This window comes from Panulirus ornatus, chromosome 21 (genome assembly GCF_036320965.1).
Source record: "Panulirus ornatus isolate Po-2019 chromosome 21, ASM3632096v1, whole genome shotgun sequence".
Taxonomy (NCBI): Eukaryota; Metazoa; Arthropoda; class Malacostraca; order Decapoda; family Palinuridae; genus Panulirus; species Panulirus ornatus.
The window spans coordinates 6,326,955-6,351,353 of NC_092244.1; the positions used below are offsets into that span (position 1 = coordinate 6,326,955).

Below are 24,399 nucleotides of genomic sequence, written 5' to 3' on the forward strand. Positions count from 1 at the left end.
AGAGCGGGACCAGAAACTCGCTGAGGTTAGCGAAGACAGCGGAGTTGGAGGGGTGTACGCGGAGTGAGGAAGGAACCTTTACATCAAGAGGATAATAACACCTCAACACTTGCCAATAGAGATAAAGTCCTGATACTGATAATGATAATAGTCCAGGTATCACAGTGACGTCCAACATCTGAGACATTTTTTAGCCCAGTCATTTGAGATGGATTTGATGACCTCCCTGGAGGAGTACGTAGGGTGAGTAGGAGACACACGGCGGCGTCTGTGCGAGGCTGGCTGCCTGCAGGCCATCTCTCCCCCAGCGAGGGAGGGTGTTGTGACGACCAACACGGACGACTGAGGCAGAACTCTCTCTCACAAGCACGAGTCTGCTTGTGGAAGCAGTCCCCGTGTCCTTATATGTGAGAACACACTCCTCTCCCCCGCACTCTTCCCTGATTTACATGTATATGACACGTCCCAGTTAGGTCGGTCCAGCGTTCTCGACGCGTCACTTCATGTTTCGTTTTTTTTTATCTCCCTCAGGGCGATGGTGCGACCTCCTCCTTCTGAGTTCTATGATGCTACACTAATGGTATGATGACGTGATTTTTTTTCAGTCTTTTTGACCTGACCGACCTCAAGGGTCAGGTCATAGGTCAAGCCATCATTATCGTATCCAAGGGTCGTAGCTCGGTGCTCAAGGGTCGCACCGTCGTGTTCAGAGGTCGTAGCGTCGTGCTCAAGGTTCGGAGTAATAGGTTTCGAACCCTTGAAACCTCCCTGCTTGGGCTGGTCTCTATAGCCTTAATGATACCTGGGGGTCATATAACGCTGATAGAAACCAAGTAGTGGTATCTAGCAGCATTCCAGACACCACTGCCTGTTCCTAGAGAACGCTGTTTGACGGAAGATTTCGTGGACGATTATGAAACAGTTGGTGTTCGCTGTTCGAATTAAAGCAGAAGCGTGTTCAGGGCAGTAACACAGAGTCTGACATCGTGTCTGATGGATAGGGTTGGTTTAGAACGGTGGTGCTGCGAATTGGTTTAAGTGGAATGAGGATGAGAGAGAGAGAGAGAGAGAGAGAGAGAGAGAGAGAGAGAGAGAGAGAGAGAGAGAGAGAGAGAGAGAGAGAGAGTAATTATCATGAACCTCCAAACATCGCCATTAAATAAACATGGTGTGCTACCACCCCTGGCCAACAGGCTCAGGTCATTGGCTACCCGCCCACCCACCCGCGCACCCACCCACCCACCCGCGCACCCACCCGCGCACCCACCCACCCACCCGCGCACCCACCCACCCACCCACCCACCACGTTAGGTAACCCCCACTTGTTCAGAACCTGGGAGAACAGATGAGTAAAGTGAAGTACATATGGAAGACGCAACAGACGGGGTGATATGACTCGAGTACATGTGAGAAGGTACGTCAACAACACCAGGAACAGCAACAGTAACAGTAACGGTAACAGTAACAACAGTAACAACAGCAGTAACAGCAGTAACAGTAGTAACAGTAACAAAGGTGGAACTGTTGTCTGACCGCGGAGCTGTACCAGCTATACGAACAGCTGGTACCGGGGAGAGACAGGTACACTCCCAGTTGGTACCGGAGGGAGAGCAGGTACATTTCCAGTACTCCCTGGAAGGGAGTGGGTGGGGGTTTAGGGATGGGAGGTACATTTCCAGCCCGTACTGGAGTCGGGTACAATTCCAGGGGGTGAGTCACGGGTTGTTATGGTGGAGGATGGTGATGGTTGTAATTTAGATTAGTGTCGTAAGACATAGTTGGTGGGGAAGAGGGAGGATGGTTAGGGGGAAGGGGGTGTCCTCGTCTAGGTTTAACAATGGTGGGGAACAGAATGAGTCACACTGAACGAAGACGATGGGATAAGATTGAGGTTCAACGAGGCTTAATGATGGTAAGGGGATGGTAAGGTGGTGGGGATAGAAGGATTAACGAAAGGAGGGAAGGGGGGGAGAAAAAGAGGATTAGTCACGTTTAACGAAGGTGAGTCTGTGTGAGGCTTAATGAGGTTGTGGTTGATGAATGTGGGAGGGAAGAGACAAGATTACCGTGGGCGAGAGAGAGAGAGAGAGAGAGAGAGAGAGAGAGAGAGAGAGAGAGAGAGAGAGAGAGAGAGAGAGAGAGAGAGAGAGAGGCCAGTTGGAACGTGGGAGCTGGGGGAGACGCTTAAGATGAGAGAGAGAGAGAGAGAGAGAGAGAGAGAGAGAGAGAGAGAGAGAGAGGGATTGGATGTGGGGTGCTAGAAGGTCAACGGACTGGACGTGGGTGATGGGGTGAAGGGGGGCTTCACCTGGCCGACAGGATGTGAAGGGAGGCGACGTGGGTTGAGCTGAAAAGGAAATTCCACAGAGAATGAAAGCACGAGATGGAAGTGATAGAAATGATCGAAGCATTGGTTTTGCAGGTAGGGGCGGTGATGGCAGGTGAGGGGATAAGGAGTTAAGAGAAGGTAAATTAAACTAGTTTGACTGGCTCGTCGCCTCTGAGTAAACTGGCTTAGTCTGTGGTTAAGCCCTCGAACACGACAGTTCAAGCCTTGAGCACGACGGGTCGTACGATAGGTCAAAGGTCTCACACACACACACACACACACACACACACACACACACACCTGTGTTGAGGAATTACATTTCTGTGACACTAATCATTCTTGCCATGTGTTTGATGTGTCTTAGACCTCCCTCCCTCCCTCCATCCATCCCTCCATCCCTCCATTCCCACAGACGGGAGTCGAACTCCTTTCCGCCCCGCTCTGGCTCACCCGTCACCCTCCGATGCCCATGTACTGTACCCACTGTAACGCTCTGTACTGGCCTCCACCTACCCCCTATATATGTGCCCTTCACCCACACTCTCACCGACATGTTTGGTCTATGTATATCAAGACAGTGAATATTATAAAACTGAAAAGTCAAACTCTTTCTTCGATTAGTATATTCTTAATCATTCCTCCTTCTGTTACCGTGTTTCCTGTTATTCCTCCTTCTGTTACCGTGTTTCCTGTCATTCCTCCTTCTGTTACCGTGTTTCCTGTTATTCCTCCTTCTGTTAAGAAGTATATCTAATAACCTTGAGCGTACAACGGGGATTCAGTCGTCAGAATTCGAACACAGATATTTTCTAAGAAATGGTTGGCTGGTTGTCTGGACTTTTGCCCCGTTGGCTGCTGGAGGTCATATGTTTAACCATGATATCCAAACACTATCTCTCACCTCCCGACAGAACTTATCAGCATGAAATTAACCCCAAGGGCCTCTCACGTGTCACTGTTGAAAAGAAAAAACAGAACAATATATGACTTCTTGCCAGGCAGTGTCATGACACTGTCACGTGGGGTCAAGACACCAGGTCAGGTGGTGTCATGTCACCAGGTCAGGTAGTGCCATGACACCAGGTAGGTAGTGCCATGTTACCAGGTCAGGTAGTGCCATGTCACCAGGTCAGGTAGTGCCATGTCACCAGGTCAGGTAGTGCCATGTCACCAGGTCAGGTAGTGCCATGATACCAATTGAAGCGCAAGTTGCACAACCCTTAACACTTTCCTTCAAGCGTTAAGGAGAATTCTCAGACCATGGACATTTCCACAATACATGTGGCCCATGTTCTGAGAAAAGTCATTTTCTAAACTTATCGTAAAAGTTAAAGTTACGTCGCAGGAGTTAGCGGTCAACAAAGGAATGTAAATGAATTACCAAAACTTGACCCCCGCCAGCGAGCATAACATGCGTGGAGTTATAAAAATTTAATTCGCTCCCCCCCCCCCCTTTTTTTTTTGGTCCGTGTCGGCAAAATAAAAACATCAGTTAATGTTCGTCATATGTTTTAAATCGTGCGAATGTTCGTCTAGTGTAGTTCTGTGGGGAATTGAAAGAGAGGATTGCCACGTAAAACAGACAGATGAAGAAGATGTACATTTTGTTCTTGTTCACGGTCTGTGCGTGTGTTGATGCCTCATTGTAAACCATTTGGAGTGATTTATAATGACTGGACAACGACCTCACACTCTCACAGGATGGTGAAGCCTTACATGAACAAGGAGTCTGATACAGCCAGACTTACGAAGTCTGTTCTGATCTCAAGCTGCAAAGAGGATCTACAAGGTATGGAGGATCATATCGAGACTTACAGGGCATTAATGGTGTTTGATGACATAAAACTACATTTAGTGCCCATTAGAGGCAAATCCTCACGGTAGTTGACCGCGCAGGTTGAGCCATGACGTTCTGGGTGTGAGTGAGGCAGGTGGAGTATGTCTGGGCTGACACGGCGAGGGTGTGAGGGTGTCGGGTAGGATAATATGTGCGTGAGGGGAGAGTCTCCTGGACCCTTTTCCCCCCCTCACGAGGCTCTGCCTCACATCTGCCGGACACAAAAGGTCTTTCTGGGAAATATTTAATGCATGTGTGAGAGTTTTTGTCTCTCTTTCTCTTACGGTAGTGCACCACCCCCACCCCCACCCCTTCCCCTTTGGCTCTTTCTTTCGCTCTGTCTTCCTTCATTCTTTTCTTTCTTTCCGGGTCGTGCCTTTGGGTTTGCCAGGTGCAGGTCCTCGTCAAGGTCATCTCCGCGGGTCTTCATCTGTCCTGTGCGAGTCCACTACATCCTCCAAGAGGTCCTGTCCTGGAGGAGGAGCTTGAAAGCTTGGAGGCGCAGGTGGAGGCGATGCGTGTGGTTCTTGCGCGAGCCGTGACCTGCTGCAACCACAGGCCTGCTAGGGGGTGGTGTTTGAGGCCACGCCTCCTGTGCTGGCGTTACCCCAGGAGGCACCACGAGGAGGCTAGGGGGGGGGGGGGGGGCGGCACCACGAGGGAGGCCAGGGGGCACCACAGGGAGGCCAGGAGTGCAACACCAAGGGGGAAGCCAGGGGGCACCGCCACCAGGAGGCCAGAGGCTCACCACAAAGAGGTAACGCTAGGGCTTTGCCCCCTCATCTAATGGCCCAGATGACTTGCGATATTGTGACACCCCCCCCCCCCTCCTCGCAACAGCGTATCAGGAGGTGACAGGAGGTGCGGGCCCTATGCTTTAGGGCGGCCCCCGCGCCGCCGGCGGTGAGGGACCTAAGCACTGGGCCTAGGGAGCCTCCCTCTGGAGGTGGTGCAGTCGTCACGTCAGTTTTACCAGAACGCCGTTCTGCTTGCCCCGCCTCGTTCATCATCATCACTAACCTCACGTTGAAGGTCTCCAGTTATCAGGACGACCTACGACGCCCTTTGGGGGTGACGGTACGACCTTTGAGCACGACGGAACGGTATGGTGGTCAGGGCCATTAAGAGGTCAAAGGCCTGGCTGTCGTTACCAAGAGGTCGTGGTCAGAGATTACATTGTTCTGTTTTCAACTTTCAGACATAAATACCCTTTGGATTCGCCTCGTTTAGTTCTGATTTACGTCTTCCTTAGGATATATAAACAGTTTTAAGAATAATTCTTTGAAACTTTACTGCTCAGAGAATAACCCATCGTTTTCTTTTTTTGTTCTTCCCCCCCATGTAGCAGACCACCAACTTCCCATTTTCACCGAATACAAACTTGGAAAATTCGTTCATTGATCAACCAAAGTTAACGTGAGCTGATTGGCTGGATGTCAGCTACTGTGGCTTCGGATGCGCACTGTCAGTAGCAGGGCAGGAGCGATGGACGCGCGTTGTCCTATACTTACCATTAGCGTCGTCTGCCAACTTATAAGCCCTTGTGTCCAGCAGCTGTCAACAAATGGATTAGATTGGCCTTAGAAATTCGTTGTCGATATTGTTGGTGTTTTCATTGTCTGCTCGGAGGTATACGCCATGAGACGGACGGAAGTTTATATATAAAGACCATTGTACATTTGCCACCCAGACTACTGCAGGCTTGTCGCTCATGGGGTTAGGTAGCCCTGAGTGGTAGCCCTGTGTGGTAGCCTTGAGTGGTAGCCCTGTGTGGTAGCCCTGAGTGGTAGCCTTGAGTGGTAGCCCTGTGTGGTAGCTCAGAGTGGTAGCCCCGTGTGGTAGCCGTGAGTGGTAGACCTGCTTGGTAATTCCAGATGGTAGCCAATGGTGCAGGAGGAGGGAGACTGACTCTACAGGACGTGTCTGTAGCATGTTGATTACCCTCCGTGGGGAGGTGGTCTGGTATGGGGGAGGGGAAGGTGTTCCGCCGGAAGGTTTCCTGCAGGAGGGGGTCACCGAGGAGGCGTGGAGGGGTCAGGTCCCGCCCCCGCAACCTGCTTCCTCGGCGTATGCGTCCTTACCTGACCTGGCTGGTTGTTGCCCCGTGACGTCCCACTCATCCATTCTCCCCTCTCTCATTTTCTTGATCCCCGGGTCTCCCCTTCACTCTATATTTGTCACTATTCTCTTTTCCACATACTGTGTCTCTCCTGTTTCTCCCTCCCGTCCTGGGTTTTTCACCCTCTATCCCCGTCTATCCTCTGACGTCTTTACTATCCCTAATATAACTCCCTCCTATTGTATTTTCTCCCTCACACACGCTCCCTTTCTCTCAATCTGTTTCTCCCTAAAACCCTCTTTCCCTAGCATTTCTCCCCTCTCTCACCGTTATTTTTTCCCCTCTCTCTTCCTATTCAGCCCTTCCACCCTCGCGATCTGCTCCACCTTCACGACCTCATCCACCACCATTGCCACCAGGATTCCCTTCCCCTCCCACAACACCACATCCATGCCCCGCCCTTGCTGCATACCTCCAAGCCTCTCCGATCCACCTACCCACTAACATTCCATTGTGTTGCCTCCACCTTCCACCACCACCACCACCACCACCACCACAACGCAGGCTACTCAACCCTCTCGGCACTTCGGGTGAAGATGATGCGATAATCAATCATATTGGAACAGCTTGTGTCATATTCCCTACTGGGAACGCAAGAGAGTCGACTGTAGTGGTATCATCAAAATCACGGATTTGCAGATGGAGGCGTCGCTCTCTCGTATATAGGATGATTAGATCCTTTACAGTTCTTCACTATATATATATATATATATATATATATATATATATATATATATATATATATATATATATATATATATATATGCAACCTCCCCAGTTTATGCAATGACAGGAAGAGCTGCCACGTGTGTGTTAACTCAAGGCCCGAGCTAAGCTAACATGATGCAGGAGAGACATACTACCCTCGCAGCTCCAGCCAGACTGGGAGGAGAGGCCGTTGGTCATGTTGGTCGCCAGGAGTGAAGCCTGAAGAGCGGATCACCCTGGCTGGCTGACAAGCGGGGCCCGAAGCAGCCGCCACCACCACCACCACACGACTTAACTTGCTGTGTGGTAATGGCTCCTTGTTATGCATGCCAGTGTCTCCCTCGCCCACACCCTCCTTCTGAAATCTTACTTCAGGCCCCAGTGTGTGTGTGTGTGTGTGTGTGTGTGTGTGTGTTTCAGGAACTCTCTTACCTGTAGTGTGCTTTTTAACTATGTTTTATCACACTTATGTTTCCTTATTTGATGATGAAAACAAGAGAAGAACTGGTCTCGGTGATCTAGTATGCACCTTCGTTCTTGCTTGGGGGATTACTGTTTCTCAGTGTGGTAGTGTGAGTCTGTACTTCACACCCGAAGTCAGACAGACAGACATCTTGAAGTGTGAGTGGTACGCCTTTAGGGCACACCTCTGTTCCTATTGTATCGTTCAATTCCAAGTCGTTTTGTCCACAAGTTGAATTTCCTCGTCCTTCTTAATTTTTCATCTTCTTCTTCCACACCACACATCACTGTATGGCCTTTGCCAGGCGCAGATCATGCATACGTCATGACCGCTCAACAAACCTCGGAATCTTTAGCGATGTTTCGTAGTTTTCACCTGGTGGTAGTCGACCTCAAGCCGCCGACGTCGTCCTGTTTGAGAACACACAATTGACAAGGGCCGGAGTTCCGACGCCGAGGTGCAACATTATTCATACAATCTCACAAGGACTCCGGCAGGTCAGGGCCGGAGTTCCGACGCCGAGGTGCAATATTATTCATACAATCTCACCAGGACTCCGGCAGGTCGACTCTCGGCAATACACGAAGTGACAAACAAGACCGGAACGATTAAATTGATGAGCAAACACGACAGTCAGCGCATGTGACCAGGGCTGGAGTCTGGCTATAATATAACGCCATAGTATCTTGGGAGGTTGGTATGGCTGTGCGTGTGTGTGTGTGTGTGTGTGTGTGTGTGTGTGTACATATGTGATACGACCCTTGACACACGGTGGTACGACCCTTGACTATGACATTACAACCCTCGGATATACGATGGACTGGTCTATGGTGGTATGTGGGCCCTTTGGAATCAAGCCAAAAAATTATACCATTATTGTATCCAAGGGTCGTAACGTCGTGCTGAATTGGTCGTATTGTCCTGCTGAGAGGGTCGTAGCGTCGTGTTGCCCAAACTTAATAAACCGTTTTATCTGTTCATTTATCTATTTATTTACGCAATGGGATGATCGTAAAATTTTGCGATGATTTCGTCCTCTCGTTACAGCAACTAACTTTGCCTACGACGGGGTAATGCACTGGTCGCACACCACGACAGACACGTAATTCCTCAACAAGGGCGTCTACTGGGGCACGAGGTGGACAGGAGGAGGAGGAGGAGAGCGCCCTGGGTTGTGTGTGTGTGTGTCGGGAGCCATGTTGAACGCGGATGATTCTGACAGTAATGCTAAACTGCCTCTGGCTTGGACCGCTTATGACGTCACGACCGGAGAGGGTGGGGTGGGGGGGGTGGATCCGGGGGGTGTGGGTGGGTGGAGCCGGGGGACGACATTATTGTTGTCATCTATGAAGGCGGAGGCCGGGCGAGGCGAGACGGAGGATCCCTGTCTCCCATCCTTCACCCACCATCTCTCACTTGGTGATGGAGGGAGGAATTGGGGGGGGATGGGGGTTGCAGAAGACGACGGGCGTGTCGCCGTAGGGAGGGTTGTTGTTGTGGGGGGGGGGGAGACAGACGACGGCCGAGCTGGGGTGATTATGGAAGACAGGGTGGGGGGGACTGTTGTACTGGAGGGTTGTAGATGGTTCAGGGGTGGGTCTGGTGGGCCGGGTTGTTATAGTAGAGGGAGGCAGCTGTTGTGGAGTGGGTTGTGGCAGGAGGCGAGGCAGGTGTGGTGTGTGGGGGCCGGGTTGAGGAAGAAGGGTGGTTGGTTGGTTGGTTACCAGTCTCGTCTTTAGGCCTATTGACTGCCGGGATCATTAAGGCCATCAGCGTCAGGTTAATAATCCAACACACTCAGGGCAGGGAAAAAAACTAGAACACCTTCTTCAGGCGTTCGGTGATTATGGATCTAAGGCCGTACACACTCTTAACTGCACCTATGGCCCTTGGCTAAGGGTGTGTGTGTGGGGCAGACAAGAGTATGGTGGAGTGGTGGGTCGAAGCTGTGGTTTGGTTGTTAGTGTTGTTAGATAGGGTTTGGTTCCGAGGTTAACGCAGGAGAAGGTAAGAGTCTTGGATGTCGTTTGACTGTTTGGTTGTCACATGAGATGGACAGTTTAGCTCCCGTTGTGTCTTTGGGTAACGCAATCCCCCAAAACAGAAGGCCCTGGACATGTCTGTTTGGGGTGTGAGAGGGTGGGGAAGGCAACAGGTGAACCATGGGGTTTAAGACTCCAACGGCCCGTTCGATGGTCGGGTCATCACGGATGGATCGTGGATGTGGCTATGGTGGTGGTGGCGGTGCCAAGCTGGAGCAGGAGGGAGGCAAGGCAGGCGTGGGTTGAGGAGGAGGAGGAGGGTCTCCCAGCAGTGTCTAGCGATTACCTGGAGTTAATAGCCGAAGTTATTATTCTCCAACGATCTCTTTATTGTCGTTCTTTTTTCTTTCATGATACTTCCCTGGCATTTCCTGATATTAAAGACATTATTTATATATCCCTTTTTTTGGTCTCTCCTCCTTTTTTGGTTTTGCTATTTCCTCCCTAAAACTGTGTGTGTGTGTGTGTGTGTGTGTGGCGATGAACCGTGAGCATAGGACGGTCCTGCCTCGTACGCCTGCGTGGTGAGGGCGAGATCAACTCACACCCCCCTCCCTCCCTCCCCCCCCCCAACCCTCCGACAATTTCAACGCCACCGCCACCCTCCATCACCGCCAACGCTCTCCGCCATTACGTTACACCACCATCACCAACGCTGCCCGTCATCACCACCATCAATGCGGCTACTTCCTCACAGCCGCCGCTACAATCATCACCACCACCATTATCTCCACCAACAGCGCGTTATTACCACCACCATCACCCGCACTACATCATCATTAACAACCACCATCACCGTTATATATATATATATATATATATATATATAACGGTGTTACCGGGCTGTGCCCGCTCCAAGTCACACCGCGAGTGAAAAGAGTCATCCTTAGCGAGGCTGCGCCACTGGGAGTACACAGTCTCGCCGAGGAACTTCTCACTCCAAAGGCGTTGACATTTCCCAGCTACTGGATGTAGCGCAGACTTTGGCTACAGCAGCCTTCGCAAAGAGGTCTTGGATGACGCCACAGGACTCGATCTTAGGAGTAAGTTCTGTTGTAGTTACACACACACACACACACACACACACACACACACACACACACACACACACACACATGTATATGTACATATATATAAATTTCTAGCATAATACGCTTCATGGCTCCGTGATCCTCCAACAGTGGGGTTTAGAAAGTACTGTTTGAGTGATGGAAATATCAGAGTTCTTCGTGGCTTGGTGTAGGAGGTGGTAGTGATGATGATGATGATGATGATGATGATGATGATGATGATGATGATAATGATGATGATGATGATGATGATGATGATGATGATGATAATGATGATGATGATGATGATGATGATGATGATGATGATAATGATGATAATGATGATGATGATGATGATGATGATGATGATGATGATGATAATGATGATAATGATGATGATGATAATGATGATGATGATGATGATGATGATGATGATGATGATGATGATGATGATGATGATGATGATGATATGATGATGATGATGATGATAATGATGATGATGATAATGATGATAATGATGATGATGATGATGATGATGATGATGATTGAAAAATAGTTCTTCATGACGTACTATAATCAGGGTGTTGATCTTCTGAATGGTTCAGGAGCGAAGAATTTGAATTAGATTTTTAAAAGCGAGATACAGACTGAACTTGTGAAAATATTCACTTCATCATCCTGACAGGGATGAAAGTATATAGACTTTGTGCCGTTTTGAAAGTATAAAAGTATTTTCTACATAGGTATGAAAGACGAGGCTTAGGTATTGACTGTGTAGGAGGGGTCATGTGATTTTAATTGAATTCGAGAAGGCTTTTATCGAATTACTTTTGATAACAGGATGACTCTAAAAGTGTTTTTCTTTACGATAACAGTAACAGTGGGAAAAGTTTTGAAAGTATAAAAGTTGGTGCAATAGTATAACTGCTTTCAGAATAGCCCAGAGGACGTGTTGTACTTTTGAGGTCATGCATGCAGGTCATGAGTGTGACCTGAAATACCCCTCGCACGGGTCGTGTCTTATCACCTCACCCACCCCCCTACCTCCGGGACGACCGCTGTCACAGACCGTTGTGGAACCCTTCAGCACGACGGAGCGACCCTTCAGCACGACGGTGCGACCCTTCAGCACGACAGAGCGACCCTTCAGCACGACGGAGCGACCCTTCAGCACGACAGGTACGACCCTTCAGCACGACGGAGCGACCCTTAAGCACGACGAGACGACCCTTTAGCACGACGGTACGACCCTTAAGCACGACGAGACGACCCTTTAGCACGACGGTACGACCCTTAAGCACGACGGAGCGACCCTTCAGCACGACGGCACGTCCCTTCAGCACGACGAGACGACCCATTAATCACATGCCAATGAGGCTCTCAGGGACGACGATACGACTCCTGGTGTCAAAAGCCACGTCCTTATATTCGGGTCTCGTCCGTGATGCTCCTGGGTCGTAAGGTCGTGCTCAAGAGTTCCCTTCACCGGAGCAGGATGATAACGTGTGTGACGCTCCATCTGTGACGCCCGTAACGATGGCGATGTGAATACTTGGTGACGGAGCAAGTACGTAGGTCTACCGTCACACGTCCAGTCCCCCAGCTGTTGTGTGACAAGCGGTTCATTCATTCGAACTCTAAACGCGAACTCTTGACCATGGTTGGTTCATCATAACCCAGGGTTGTTGGGTTGTGATTGGTCACCTGGGCCAAGCCTGCATTTCTTGGGTCACACAGTCACGGGGGTACGTTTTCCCTGTTACCTCATTGGTCGGTCAGGGAGTACAGGCTGACCTGTAATATTTCCCTACATACTTTATGTATTTACACAAGTGGGACCCCCTCATGTGAGTGGGCATAACTGCTTCCTTCCTCCGTTCAACACGAGAGAGTCAACTGATGATGTGAAACCGACTCTTGCAAATGAGTGTTACATTACGACTTGAGAATGTGATCCACTGTAATTCCAACCACAATTTGGAGATAAGGTGGTTGTCGGTGCAATTTGAGTCGTTCAGGTCAAAGCATCAACAAGTAGAAAAACGAAGTTCTCTTCTCTTGTTCTCGTGTTCGTCGCAAAGGTTAAGTGTGCATAATGATGTAATGTGGGCAAATCTCCCGAGCGAAATCTTTTAATGATAACAGCAATGAGACAAGCAAGACCAGGGTATTGCCTCTCTCTCTCTCTCTCTCTCTCTCTCTCTCTCTCTCTCTCTCTCTCTCTCTCTCTCTCTCTCTCTCTCTCTCTCTCTCTCACATGATACAACCGTTTTATGTTTGATGATTACGTTTTCATGAATCTGATATTACCTTTGTTACGTTTACCAACGTTTCCTAAGTAAAACGTTTTGTAATTAGATGTTATCTTCCGTGGGTGAAGGTTAGTATTGGCTGTGTGGATTACCTTAATAATTGCCACCTGCAAGTGTTACCACTTTTGATCACTTGATCTCTCTCCCCCCAAGTCTTATGCTGTGGCATTAGCAAGGCGATACAAGCCATCGACTGACGCGATTTGGGTAGTTGTACAGAGTTTGGTGAGGAGTAAGTTACAGTGGTGGGCTTAAGTGGGCCCCCTTATGTATTCCCTATGTCTTCACAGTACAGGGGTGGGACAGTACCCATGTGCATGGACAGTGGAGTTGTAGATGAGGCAAGCTACAGAGGTGGACCCAGGACCTGTGTATTCAGTGCAGAGAGAGAGAGAGAGAGAGAGAGAGAGAGAGAGAGAGAGAGAGAGAGAGAGAGAGAGAGAGAGAGAGAGAGAGCGTGACGATCGTGGTGGGAGGGAAAGAGGGTCGGGGAACAGGGCATGGAGGGCTATATATCAGCTTTGGATGACCTTTTTACCACCACACTCCATGTTCGTGACCACCTCCTCCTCCTCCTCCTCCTCCTCTTCCTCCTCCCTCCACTTCCCCCTCCTCTTCCTCCTCTTCTTCCTCCAGGCACCAGTATCCCCACGCAACACCTGCCGGCCGACCAACAGGTGTGCTGCGGCACCTGGGGTTCAAATGAGATGAATGTTGTTGGGTGTGAGTGGTGGTCGGGACGCGCCATCCCGTCCCTAAGTAATGTTCGCCTCCAGTGTTCTGGATGAAGCTCTTGGCTGAGGGAAAAGACTCACAGGTGTTTAGGTGTGTAATAAGGCTCTGGTCTAGTAACCTCCTGGGTCTAGAATTCTATACGACATCTTTAGCGCATTGGTACGACCCCTCAGCACGGTCGTACGACCCTTAAACACTGTAGCACTACCCTGAGCACGGTGATAGAACCCTTTCACAGGGAAGTGTTACCCTTAAGACCCTTAAGGAAGATGGTACAGTCCTTAAGCACTTTGTTACAACCCTTAGGCACGGTGGTACTACCCTTGATCATGATGGTACGACCCTTGAGCACATTGGTACGACACTCGAGCACAAAATAACAACCTTGGTCTGTCCACACTCCAGAGACATCCATTAACACCCATCTCTCTAACCCTGTTCAGCACGACAGTATGACCTTTAAGGGTCAGGTCAAAGGCCAGGCCATCATACCCAGCGTTCACGACTTCGTGTTCAAGGCTCGCGCTGTCGTGTTCAAGGGTCGTACCATCGTAGGAAGATGAGAGTGATGGCAGTAACCACTACTGTACATGTAAGATACAGGAGCTTGTATATATATATATATATATATATATATATATATATATATATATATATATATATATATATATATATATATATATACATACCAGGAGGATGTGTTGCTTACGTCCTATGCCAGAGTTGCAGGTTCTGAGGCAACGTAGCCCTTCGCCGGTAGAAGCAGGCTGGTCATCTGTACCGAGGTATGTGACCTTTTTTTTCCACAAAGGTCACGCTGGATATGAGTGAATAATGAAGATCTCTGTTCTTTTTTTTTACACTGTAGTTTGTAAATTATTCATTTTAAGATATTTTTTTTTGTTATTTTTTGCGTTTTGAGAAGTCGTTCTTATGATGGTGTGAGGAGAGAATGAGGGAATATACTTTCCTCATGACTGACGTAAAGAGATGAGAATTATCGTGCATGATAATGATTAACTGACTGACGCAAAGGGTCGAGAATTATGGCAGATAATGATAAATGATTTATCATAATATTCTAATAACGCTGGTCGCCGGAATCTCTCTCTCTCTCTCTCTCTCTCTCTCTCTCTCTCTCTCTCTCTCTCTCTCTCTCTCTCTCTCTCTCTCTCTCTCTCTCTCTCTAAGAGTGAGTTAGAAAAATTGGACCTGAAATTTTTCGCCGTTTGTAATTTTATTACAATAATTTGATACTAACTTAATTAATGATTTAACTCTGTTAACAACGAAATTGTGCAGTCAGAAATTGAACACTACTTTGATGTGCAGTGGGAAAAAAAATCTTTTATGATATATAGATTGAGTCCAATTTATATGATTAATTGAACATTGAAATTTTTAATGATCTGTGGGTTGTGTGTATTGACCAGGAGGTGGGTGTCGTGGGTTGTGTGTATTGACCAGGAGGTGGGTGTCGTGGGTTCTGTGTATTGACCAGGAGGTGGGTGTAGTGTGTTCTGTGTGTTGACCTGGAGGTGGGTGTAGTGGGTTCTGTGTGTTGACCAGAAGGTGGGTGTAGTGTGTTCTGTGTGTTGACCAGGAGGTGGGTGTAGTGGCTTCTGTGTGTTGACCATGAGGTGAGTGTGTTACGCGCGTGTTACCGCGTGTGTTGGTGACGCCCGCCAGGGAGTTCGAGAGCGTTATAGTGTGGCCGGTATGGATGAGGGAGGAGGTGGTGGTGGTGTGGTGTGGTGTGGTGGTGTGGTGGAAGCAGTGTGTGGTGGAGGGAGTTACCCCACGCGTGTGATGGATAGTGTAATGTCACTATTAACGAGGGGAAGGTGTGTGACCAGGTGTGACACACACACACACACACACACACACACACACACACACACACACACACACACACACACACATACACACACATACACACACACACACACACACACACACACACACACACACACACACACACACACACACACACACACACACACACACACACACGCACACACACATACACAAACATAACACACACACACACACACACACACACACACACACACACACACACACACACACACACATACACACACACACACGCACACACACATACACAAACATAACACACACACACACACACACACACACACACACACACACACACACACACACACACGTGTTTGTGGAAACAACAACAACAAGTTACACGAACGCAACGTGACTCGTCCGTTTGTGAGCGATGACTTTTGGGAATCTTTCTCTGAGAGTTTCGTCCATCCCATCCACTCGAGCTTATTTCCCAGTGGCCCACGAGTGCGTTGTGCCTCCCACTGTTTGTGCGAACCACTCTGAAAAACCGGACGAACCGCTCTGAAACGCCCGGACGAGACCACGTGAGCGTGTGTATCTCGCGTTCTAAAGCGTTCTAGTACATATTCAAATCATCGTCCGCTGTACAAGCCGTCGTTTCATTTTGCTTCGGATGACTTTTCCCTGGTGTTTTCGCTCGGGGTCTCTCTCTCTCTCTCTCTCTCTCTCTCTCTCTCTCTCTCTCTCTCTCTCTCTCTCTCTCTCTCTCTCTCTCTCTACACCTAATAAAACCTGGCTTTCAAAATGTATCTAATTCTTCTCTAATTTCTAAACAACATAAGCGACATGCTGATAGATTTTCCAATAAACATTTTTTTTTTTACGTATTCTATAGCTGGAGTCGACCCTACTTTGACCGGAATACGAGCCGGAGAGAAAATGGATGATGGGTGTGACCCGGCCCCGAGGCGTGACCCGCTCGGTGATTGGCCAACAGCTGGCTCCCGGTTGTGACGTCACGGGGGTCAGAGGAGGTCATGTGGGGACCAGCTGCTGCTGCTCTTGCTGTTGTAGTGGTTGTTTGTGGTGGTTGTAGCGTCGCTTGCGGTGGTTGTAGCGTCGCTTGCGGTGGTTGTAGCGTCGCTTGCGGTGGTTGTAGCGTCGCTTGCGGTGGTTGTAGCGTCGCTTGCGGTGGTTGTAGCGTCGCTTGCGGTGGTTGTAGCGTCGCTTGCGGTGGTTGTAGCGTCGCTTGCGGTGGTTGTAGCGTCGCTTGCGGTGGTTGTAGCGTCGCTTGCGGTGGTTGTAGCGTCGCTTGCGGTGGTTGTAGCGTCGCTTGCGGTGGTTATTCTTTGAGGGTGAAGTGTGCTGACGGTGGTGGTGGTGAGGGTATGGTTGTGGTGGTGATGATGGTGGTTGTGGTACAGATGACGATAGTTGCGGTGGTGGAATCAGAGAGGAGTGAAAAGGGTTGTACCGTTGTGTTCAAGGGTCGTCCCGTCGTACTCACGGGTCGTACCCTCATGCTTAGGGATCGTCCCGTCGTGCTCAAGGGGTCGTACCGGCGTGCTCAAGGGGTCGTACCGGCGTGCTCAGGGATCGTACCGTTGTGCTCAAGGGTCGTCCCGTCGTGCTGAAGAAATGGAAGACCCATGTAATTCAGGTTCACGTCCTCTGCTGCCATAGCCACACCAGCAGCAGGAGCAGCAGGAGGTCCCACATCCCACAGATCAACAACGCCTTATAGAAAAACGCTCAGAGAAAAAGCCAGTTCATCACTTGCACTTAATCCCACGAGAATAAGGGAAGTGCTAGGTGGATCCCAGAGACACAGAAGGTTCATTTGATAACTCTCGAATCAGACACTTTCTCCAGGATTTTAGATAAGTTTGATAAGATTGTCTTAAAGCTTTCATTAAGACCCATTTTCTTCTCTCTCAAGATCAACCTGATTAATCTGATTAACCGAGTCTCTCCTGTTGATCATGATCATTCTTGAGGTAAACCAACTCATGATTAATACTCCGACGTCAATTGCATGACGTCACAGTTAATGTAAATAGGGCAGTGTAAACACGGCAGAGAAAATATTGATAACTGAATTATATATATATATATATATATATATATATATATATATATATATATATATATATATATATATATATATATATATATATAAGCATCAATACGTTACGAAACCTTAAGATATTTTAAAAAAAATCGAGTGAATATAATTTTTTTCTAGTTTTTAATTATAATTCTGGTATACAGAAGATGTTTAATCAGCCAGGTCTTCCAGTGGGATTGCTCATTATGTTCATTAAATCACATTACGAGTTTGCTGAGACCGTAAACCTCTCCATCATGAAAGAAAAGTGGCCAGCCCTTTTGACGGCATTTTAAAATAACGCGCTCGTATTTCTCGCTTCTTATTTCTGCTGCTGTTGTTCTTATTTAAGTGCTTAATGAAAGACTCAAGACGGAAGTGTGTGTGTGTGTGTGTGTGTGTGTGTGTGTGTGTGTGTTATTACCTGTTCGTGTTATTACTTGAAGGAATTTTTTTTTTCCCCCGAGCGTGTGGCTCTCCGTCTTAACCTTTCTTCACAGTCATACAACTTTTTTAAACGCCCGTAACATCCCAGGTTCTCTGTTGATACACACTCAGCCCGTTACAGTCATCCCAATGTCCTGTTACTGTAAAAGTATCTCTTCACGTGTTTTCTAACTCGTTTCTTCTTGCCTGTTTCCAAGAACATCTTCTCCTTAATCTGTTCCTGTTTCTTTGAAGAAAATAGGCTGATGGTTGGCCACTACACAGTGTCGGCTGAAAAACGTGAAGGTTGTCATGTAATAAAGTTATTTAGTATTGTAGTTATCTCTTCCTTATGTCTCTTCTCCCCTGTTCCATATCTCTCTTGTCTTCTCTTCCTTATCTCTCTCGTCCCCTTCTTTCTTATCTCTCTCGTTCCATCTTCCTTATCTCTCTTATGCCCTCTTCTCTTGTTCCCTCTTCCTTATCTCCCTCGCCCCCTCTTCCTTATCTCTCTCGTTCCCTCTTCTTTATCTCTCGTGCTCCCTCCTTCTTATCTTTCTTATTCCCTCTTCCTTATCTCTCTTGTTCTCTCTTCCTTATCTCTCTGGTCCCCTCTTCTCTTGTTCTCTCTTCCTTATCTCTCGTGTCCCCTCCTCCTTATCTCTCATCTTCCCTCTCTTCCTGACCCGTCTCACCTCGGATAATACAACGTCTGTTTCCCCTCAGTCTGTAGATAAGCTTCTTATCCTTATCTGGCAGGTTCACGTCCCCCGACGTGGAAATGACTCAAACAACCCTCTGTTGCTGTCATCACCATTTCTGCTGTCGTCTGACGAGCAAAGACCGAACTCCGACACCCACCCATCTGAACTGGGGGTTTGTACTGTACGTTTGAAACACCCAGGCGTCAGTCACCATCCGTCGTCTTCGACGTGTGTGATTCTTTTCTTTCACGGATATCCGGATTGCCAGAACCGGTTTCCGGACACCTTTGGAACTGTATCCGGATTGGTTTGTCCCTCCCGAGTCTTTCGATGGTGATGTGTTCCATTGTGCTTGCATTGTGTGAGCCACCGACCCGCTCGCCACTAACACCACCACCACCACCACAGCACCGCCACACCGCCACACCGCCATCCCTCGCTGTGGTAGTGACGTCATCTGAAGGACATGCCTCTGGTATTTGTAAATGACGGATAAGAAATGCATCGGATTGCGATATTTCCCATTTCAAGCACGAGAAAAGAATAATTCGAATCTGACATTAATTTTTCCTTTTGCGAGTTGAAGATCAGAGGAGAAGAGAAGGGAAGGGAAGAGGCCACTCAACATCTCATCATAAACGAGAAAAAATGATATTTCGTGATGTTGCTCAGAGTAAAACCGTGGCTGAGTAACGGGAAACAGCGAAGATCGTTAGACTAAAAGAAGAAAAATATGTAAGAACTTTTCCGCATACGGTAGATAGCGGTGTACTGCAAGGCCCAGTCCTTGGGGATAGATATTTTTATTATGTGTATGAAAATAAAATGAAAAAAAAATCTAGACTTTGGCGCAGATATCGAAGCTTCTAGAATCATGACGTTACTGAAACATGACGTAGGATGATGTCCAAGAATGATCATAGATTTAGACACGGTTCCCTCCACCAGTCGTCAGCCTGGTCTTAGAAATGACAAAGGAGAGTCATTTGACTCAGAATAATGACAAATGATGTTTTATCGAGAGGAAAGGAAAATGTGGATACAGGATGATTGGAAGAGGTCCATGAAGAGAAGGAATTTGGAACTACTGTCGACAAAAGATTGAGATCTAAACAAGACCTTTGTATCATTCATACACAAATTGTTATGATTCACTGTAGAAACATCCACTGGATAACACATAGACCATATATATATAACTCAGCCAAGACTACTGTGAGTTATACATTCTTGGTACTAAGAATATCAAAATGATTAAGATGTTCTTAGGAAAGTTCACAAGAGGAAAAACAAGACTAATTAACAGAACATGTATTAAGGAATTTGATAAACTGGAACCATTCGCTTTACAGAAGCGAACCCTCTCTCAAAACTTCATAGAAGTTTTCTAGATTTTCATATTATTTGAGAGCACCGCCACGGATACAATATTCGAAGTGCATAAGGATTCAATATCTAGAATGGACCAAATGCTAGAAAAAAAATTATATCGGGAAACACGTTTTTATACAAACAGGATCACTGAAAACTGAGAACAACTTGCCTGTTAGTGACGTAAATACAGAGACAAGAGACTTGTGTACAATGAGACCACAGATGATTATTGCCATTCTGTAATTTACCATCCCAACAATGTACGTTCTCAGTTCTCACTGCGAGTATCTTAGCTACGGAAAGATACATCTCCTGTTGTCTGTTTTTACTATGTCGTCTGCTGTGTGTCGTCTGCTCTCCAGGTCCAAGAGCGAACACCCAGGACCTGATCCTTCATAGGTACATTAAACGCTCGAGGCTACTCGATGCCAACTCGTTCATTTTCTATCATTATTGCTAAAGGAACATTAGGCCTGCAAGGCTATTTACAAGTCTCTGTTAAACAACAGAGATGGTAGCTACCGACTTCGGTTATGTGTAATGTTTCAGAATATATATATATATATATATATATATATATATATATATATATGTGTGTGTGTTAAATCTTATTTGTCTGTTTTTGTATTCCTGGTTTTGAAAGTTGGGAGAATCTAATCTATTGCTTTTATTAAGAAATATCTGACGCATCGGTGACATTAGAATGTACTGAGTAACACACACACACACACACACACACACACACACACACACATCACTACAGAGATCTTATATATATATTCATGTCTATGCATGTCTGACGTCTGGACATGAGTGTCATGACGTGTCCTGACTGACATAGCCTCCAGATGCGATGCCTGGTGTAGCATGACCATCATGACCTGGAGATGTCCACAGTGAATAGCACAGTTCATGACAGAGGCAGAATAGATTGGGAGGTAAGAATTCCCCACATTAGCCATGATGACAAACCACATATCAAAGCTAGCAGCTGTGTTAGATGGCTAGTCAGTCATCAGTGTCATTATTACAGCTGAAATGACAAAAGACACCGAGAGAAGGAACTGCCTGACCTCCTATTTCTGAATTGTATCTCCCATTACCTCTCAGGGTTGACTGAGGTTATCTTTGTGGATTATAGACTGTGAGAGAGAGAGAGAGAGAGAGAGAGAGAGAGAGAGAGAGAGAGAGAGAGAGAGAGAGAGAGAGAGAAGGGTAAAAATGTTGAGAGATCTGGTTCTGATTATATTGATTTAGAAAAAAAAAAAAAAACTTCCATTATGAAATTCATTCAAGAGTGCGTCATACGTTTGGCCTATTGCCAGCCAGTCGCACGTACGTAAAGGGCACCAGGTTTTACTCAAATGACAGCAACGCAACCAGAAGCCAAGCATTGTGTAACTACTACCTCTCGGTTCATTGAGAGGCTGGTGCTAAGGATGACGAGGAGGGAACGAGCCTTCCAAGAAATCAGTAATGACCAACATTGTCAACGTCACATGTTCTTTATGCTATTTTCTCATACCTTTTTTTTTCTTTTCTTTTCTCCTCTCCCTCGAGAATTCCTGGTCCCTTCTGAGGAAAGCCTCATAGTGTAACTCCCGAAGGACATCGGGAGGTGGAGAGAGAGAACACCTTGTCAGTATAAACCATGTGTTTCACCAGCGTTTTGTTGTGAGTTAGTATGGAGTATAACTGTTTACTGTGGTCAAAGTGTTCTTAGGCCACTAGGCTCTGAGACCTCAGATGTTATTCGTCGTAGTTCTGTTCAAGAGCGAGATGACGTTTGATCATTTTCTCTACATTCGATAAGGAGTAATATTCGTTTTAACGAATATCCGTCTGTCTGTCAGACAGTATACGACGCCTCAGCACGACGGTACGACCTTTGAGCACAACGGTATAACCCATATGTATGACGCCCTTTTTTTTTCCCCCAGTGACCAGATCCGTAAGGGTCAGGCCATCATACCTAAGGGTCGTACCGTCTTGTTTAAGGGGTCGTACCTTCATGATCAAGGGCTGACATACGAGTTCCGTCCCTTATCATAATTTCCACATAGTTCCATCATAGAGTTATTTAAGGGTATGTGGAAGTAGATATGTGGAAGTATCTTGCAAGTGTTAACATTTTTGATTTTTTTTTTTCAAATTCTTTGGCAGATGCTGTGCATGGGTTTGGACAGTATGTCGGAAGGGTCTAGGTTGAGTAGATGGCTGTTAGTTTTCCCTCCATGACCCGCGTTCTGTACGTGTGGCTCATGTGGACCCAGACACCAGACACCTTCCTGACCCGCCCGGAGAGGCGTACCGCAGGGCACTTGTCCCAGCCAGTGTTATTGCATCTCTCTCTCTCTCTCTCTCTCTCTCTCTCTCTCTCTCTCTCTCTCTCTCTCTCTCTCTCTCTCTCTCTCTCTCTCTCTCTCTCTCTTTTACAACGACGGGTGTGCGGTCTTGCGCGTCAAGATTCAGACTCGTCTGTCTGTTTCCTGCTGGAGAACAACCCCAGAAAAGCCGTGTCAACCTTTTTCCATTAGCGTCGAACGTGTCTTTCTATCTTCCAGACTGGACCTCACTGGAAGGCATCATGCATAGTGGTGATTGCCGTGGAATCCTCGTCGGATGGGCTGCTGTACGTCCCGCTTCTCTGGGGCTTCCAACTGGTGACCGTTTGGTGGACTACTTCCAGTAGCTGCCGTGGGTCACGATGGGTCTGCGTTCGACCATCTGGAAGCAACACTCCCACATGTGAGGGACGTGGGATCTCAGGGTAAGTGCGTGGCACGATGGTGGTCGTGATGAATGAGGTATATGTACAGCTGCATCACATGTGTTCGATACCCGGGCATGGCGACGCATTATTTGCTCTCCGAGAGAGAGAGAGAGAGAGAGAGAGAGAGAGAGAGAGAGAGAGAGAGAGAGAGAGAGAGAGAGAGGAAGACATTGGTGAAGGGGGAATTTCGTGTCTCGCCTTTTTTTTTCTTTTCCATCGACCAAAACTGTTTATTTATGTGATCAACTTGCCCTCTCTCGTGGGGCGGACCCTGAGGGAACTGGAGCCATGGTTCGACCGTGAGTGCTTGCAGTGATAACACAGCACCACCACGCTGTGCACACCACCACCACCACGCTGTACACACCACCACCACCACCACGCTGTGCACACCACCACCGCCACCACCACGCTGTGCACACCAGCGACTGTGGGTGGGTGGTGGTGGTCGTCAGGCTCTTGGGAGCCTGCCTCACTCACGCAGCATGCGGGCGTGGGTTGTGTGCGGGGCGTGAAGTTCTCTGTGTCACAGCGGCATTATCAGTTAGCCTCCCGCATGACACGTGACACCTCGCACCAGCTGTTACACTCCCTTCCTTACGTCGTGACACCTAACCAGCTGTTACTGTCCTTCCATACGTAGTGACACCTCATTGTGAGGAGTGTCCTTAGTGAGGAGGATGCCATTAAACATTTGCCTCCCCTCACCAACCTCCTCCTCGCCTCCACTCGAGTGAGAGATCATAGCCACCGCTACGTCAGGCCCGACGGAGCTGCTGAACTCCTGGGGGTCTTCCTTGTCTAGTTCTGATGTTGAGGCTTTGTCTGCCTCACACATCACCTCTTTATATATTCGTAACGGTACAGCATGCGTGGTACAGGGTACAGCATGATTACAGGATACAGCATGATGGTTATATCATGCGTGTGTGTGTGTGTGTAATTACTGTTTGTGTGTTACAGGGAGAAAGTTGTACACTCGAGTTTGCTCCGTCTCTTAACCTTGCTCCATGTCTTTACTCCTGTGTACACACACACACACACACAGACACACACACACACCTCAGCCACAATCTACCAACTCGTGATGTTTGATCCAGGGCGAACTCACTAACGTGAGCAAAGCTTCGAAAGAATTGTCGAAACAATCATCACTTGTCTAAATGAAAATCTTTATGTCTTACTTTGGAAAATGTCTATTATGGCAACGATAGTTGAATAGAAAAATAGATTAATTTTCACACATTGATTAAAACATCTAATATGTGATTCTGGTTTTTTTCACCTTGAAACATGAGTTGAAGGAAGGGTTTGCTCGAGACGAGTGTACGAACCAGGGTCGGAACAGTTTCGATGTTTCATTTCCTTCTGTCTTAACCATCAAGCAGACGTATTGATGAACACAGTGACGCGGTGATCGTGCAGTACAGTGGTGGGGTTTACCACGTAACGTGAGACAGCACAATGTACACGAAATGATTCATTTCGTGTAGTAAAGTGTATTAGCAAAGTGGTTGGTTGCATGACGGCAGTGTCTGGCCGGTACAATGGTTACCCCGTGATGACAGTCCTTGTTCGATACATGACAACAGTGGTGATTCGC

The 24,399-nt window shown here is 47.6% G+C and overlaps 1 protein-coding gene across 1 annotated transcript in view; it reads left to right on the forward strand.

The window, feature by feature from the left end:
- The window catches only part of LOC139756205 (uncharacterized), a 70,317-nt gene that overhangs the window by 45,425 nt on the left and 493 nt on the right, over positions 1-24,399 (forward strand). The window contains exon 4 of the transcript XR_011714294.1: positions 22,588-22,793. The gene's annotated coding sequence lies outside the window, so the exon portion shown is untranslated. The remainder of the gene's footprint in view (positions 1-22,587; positions 22,794-24,399) is intronic.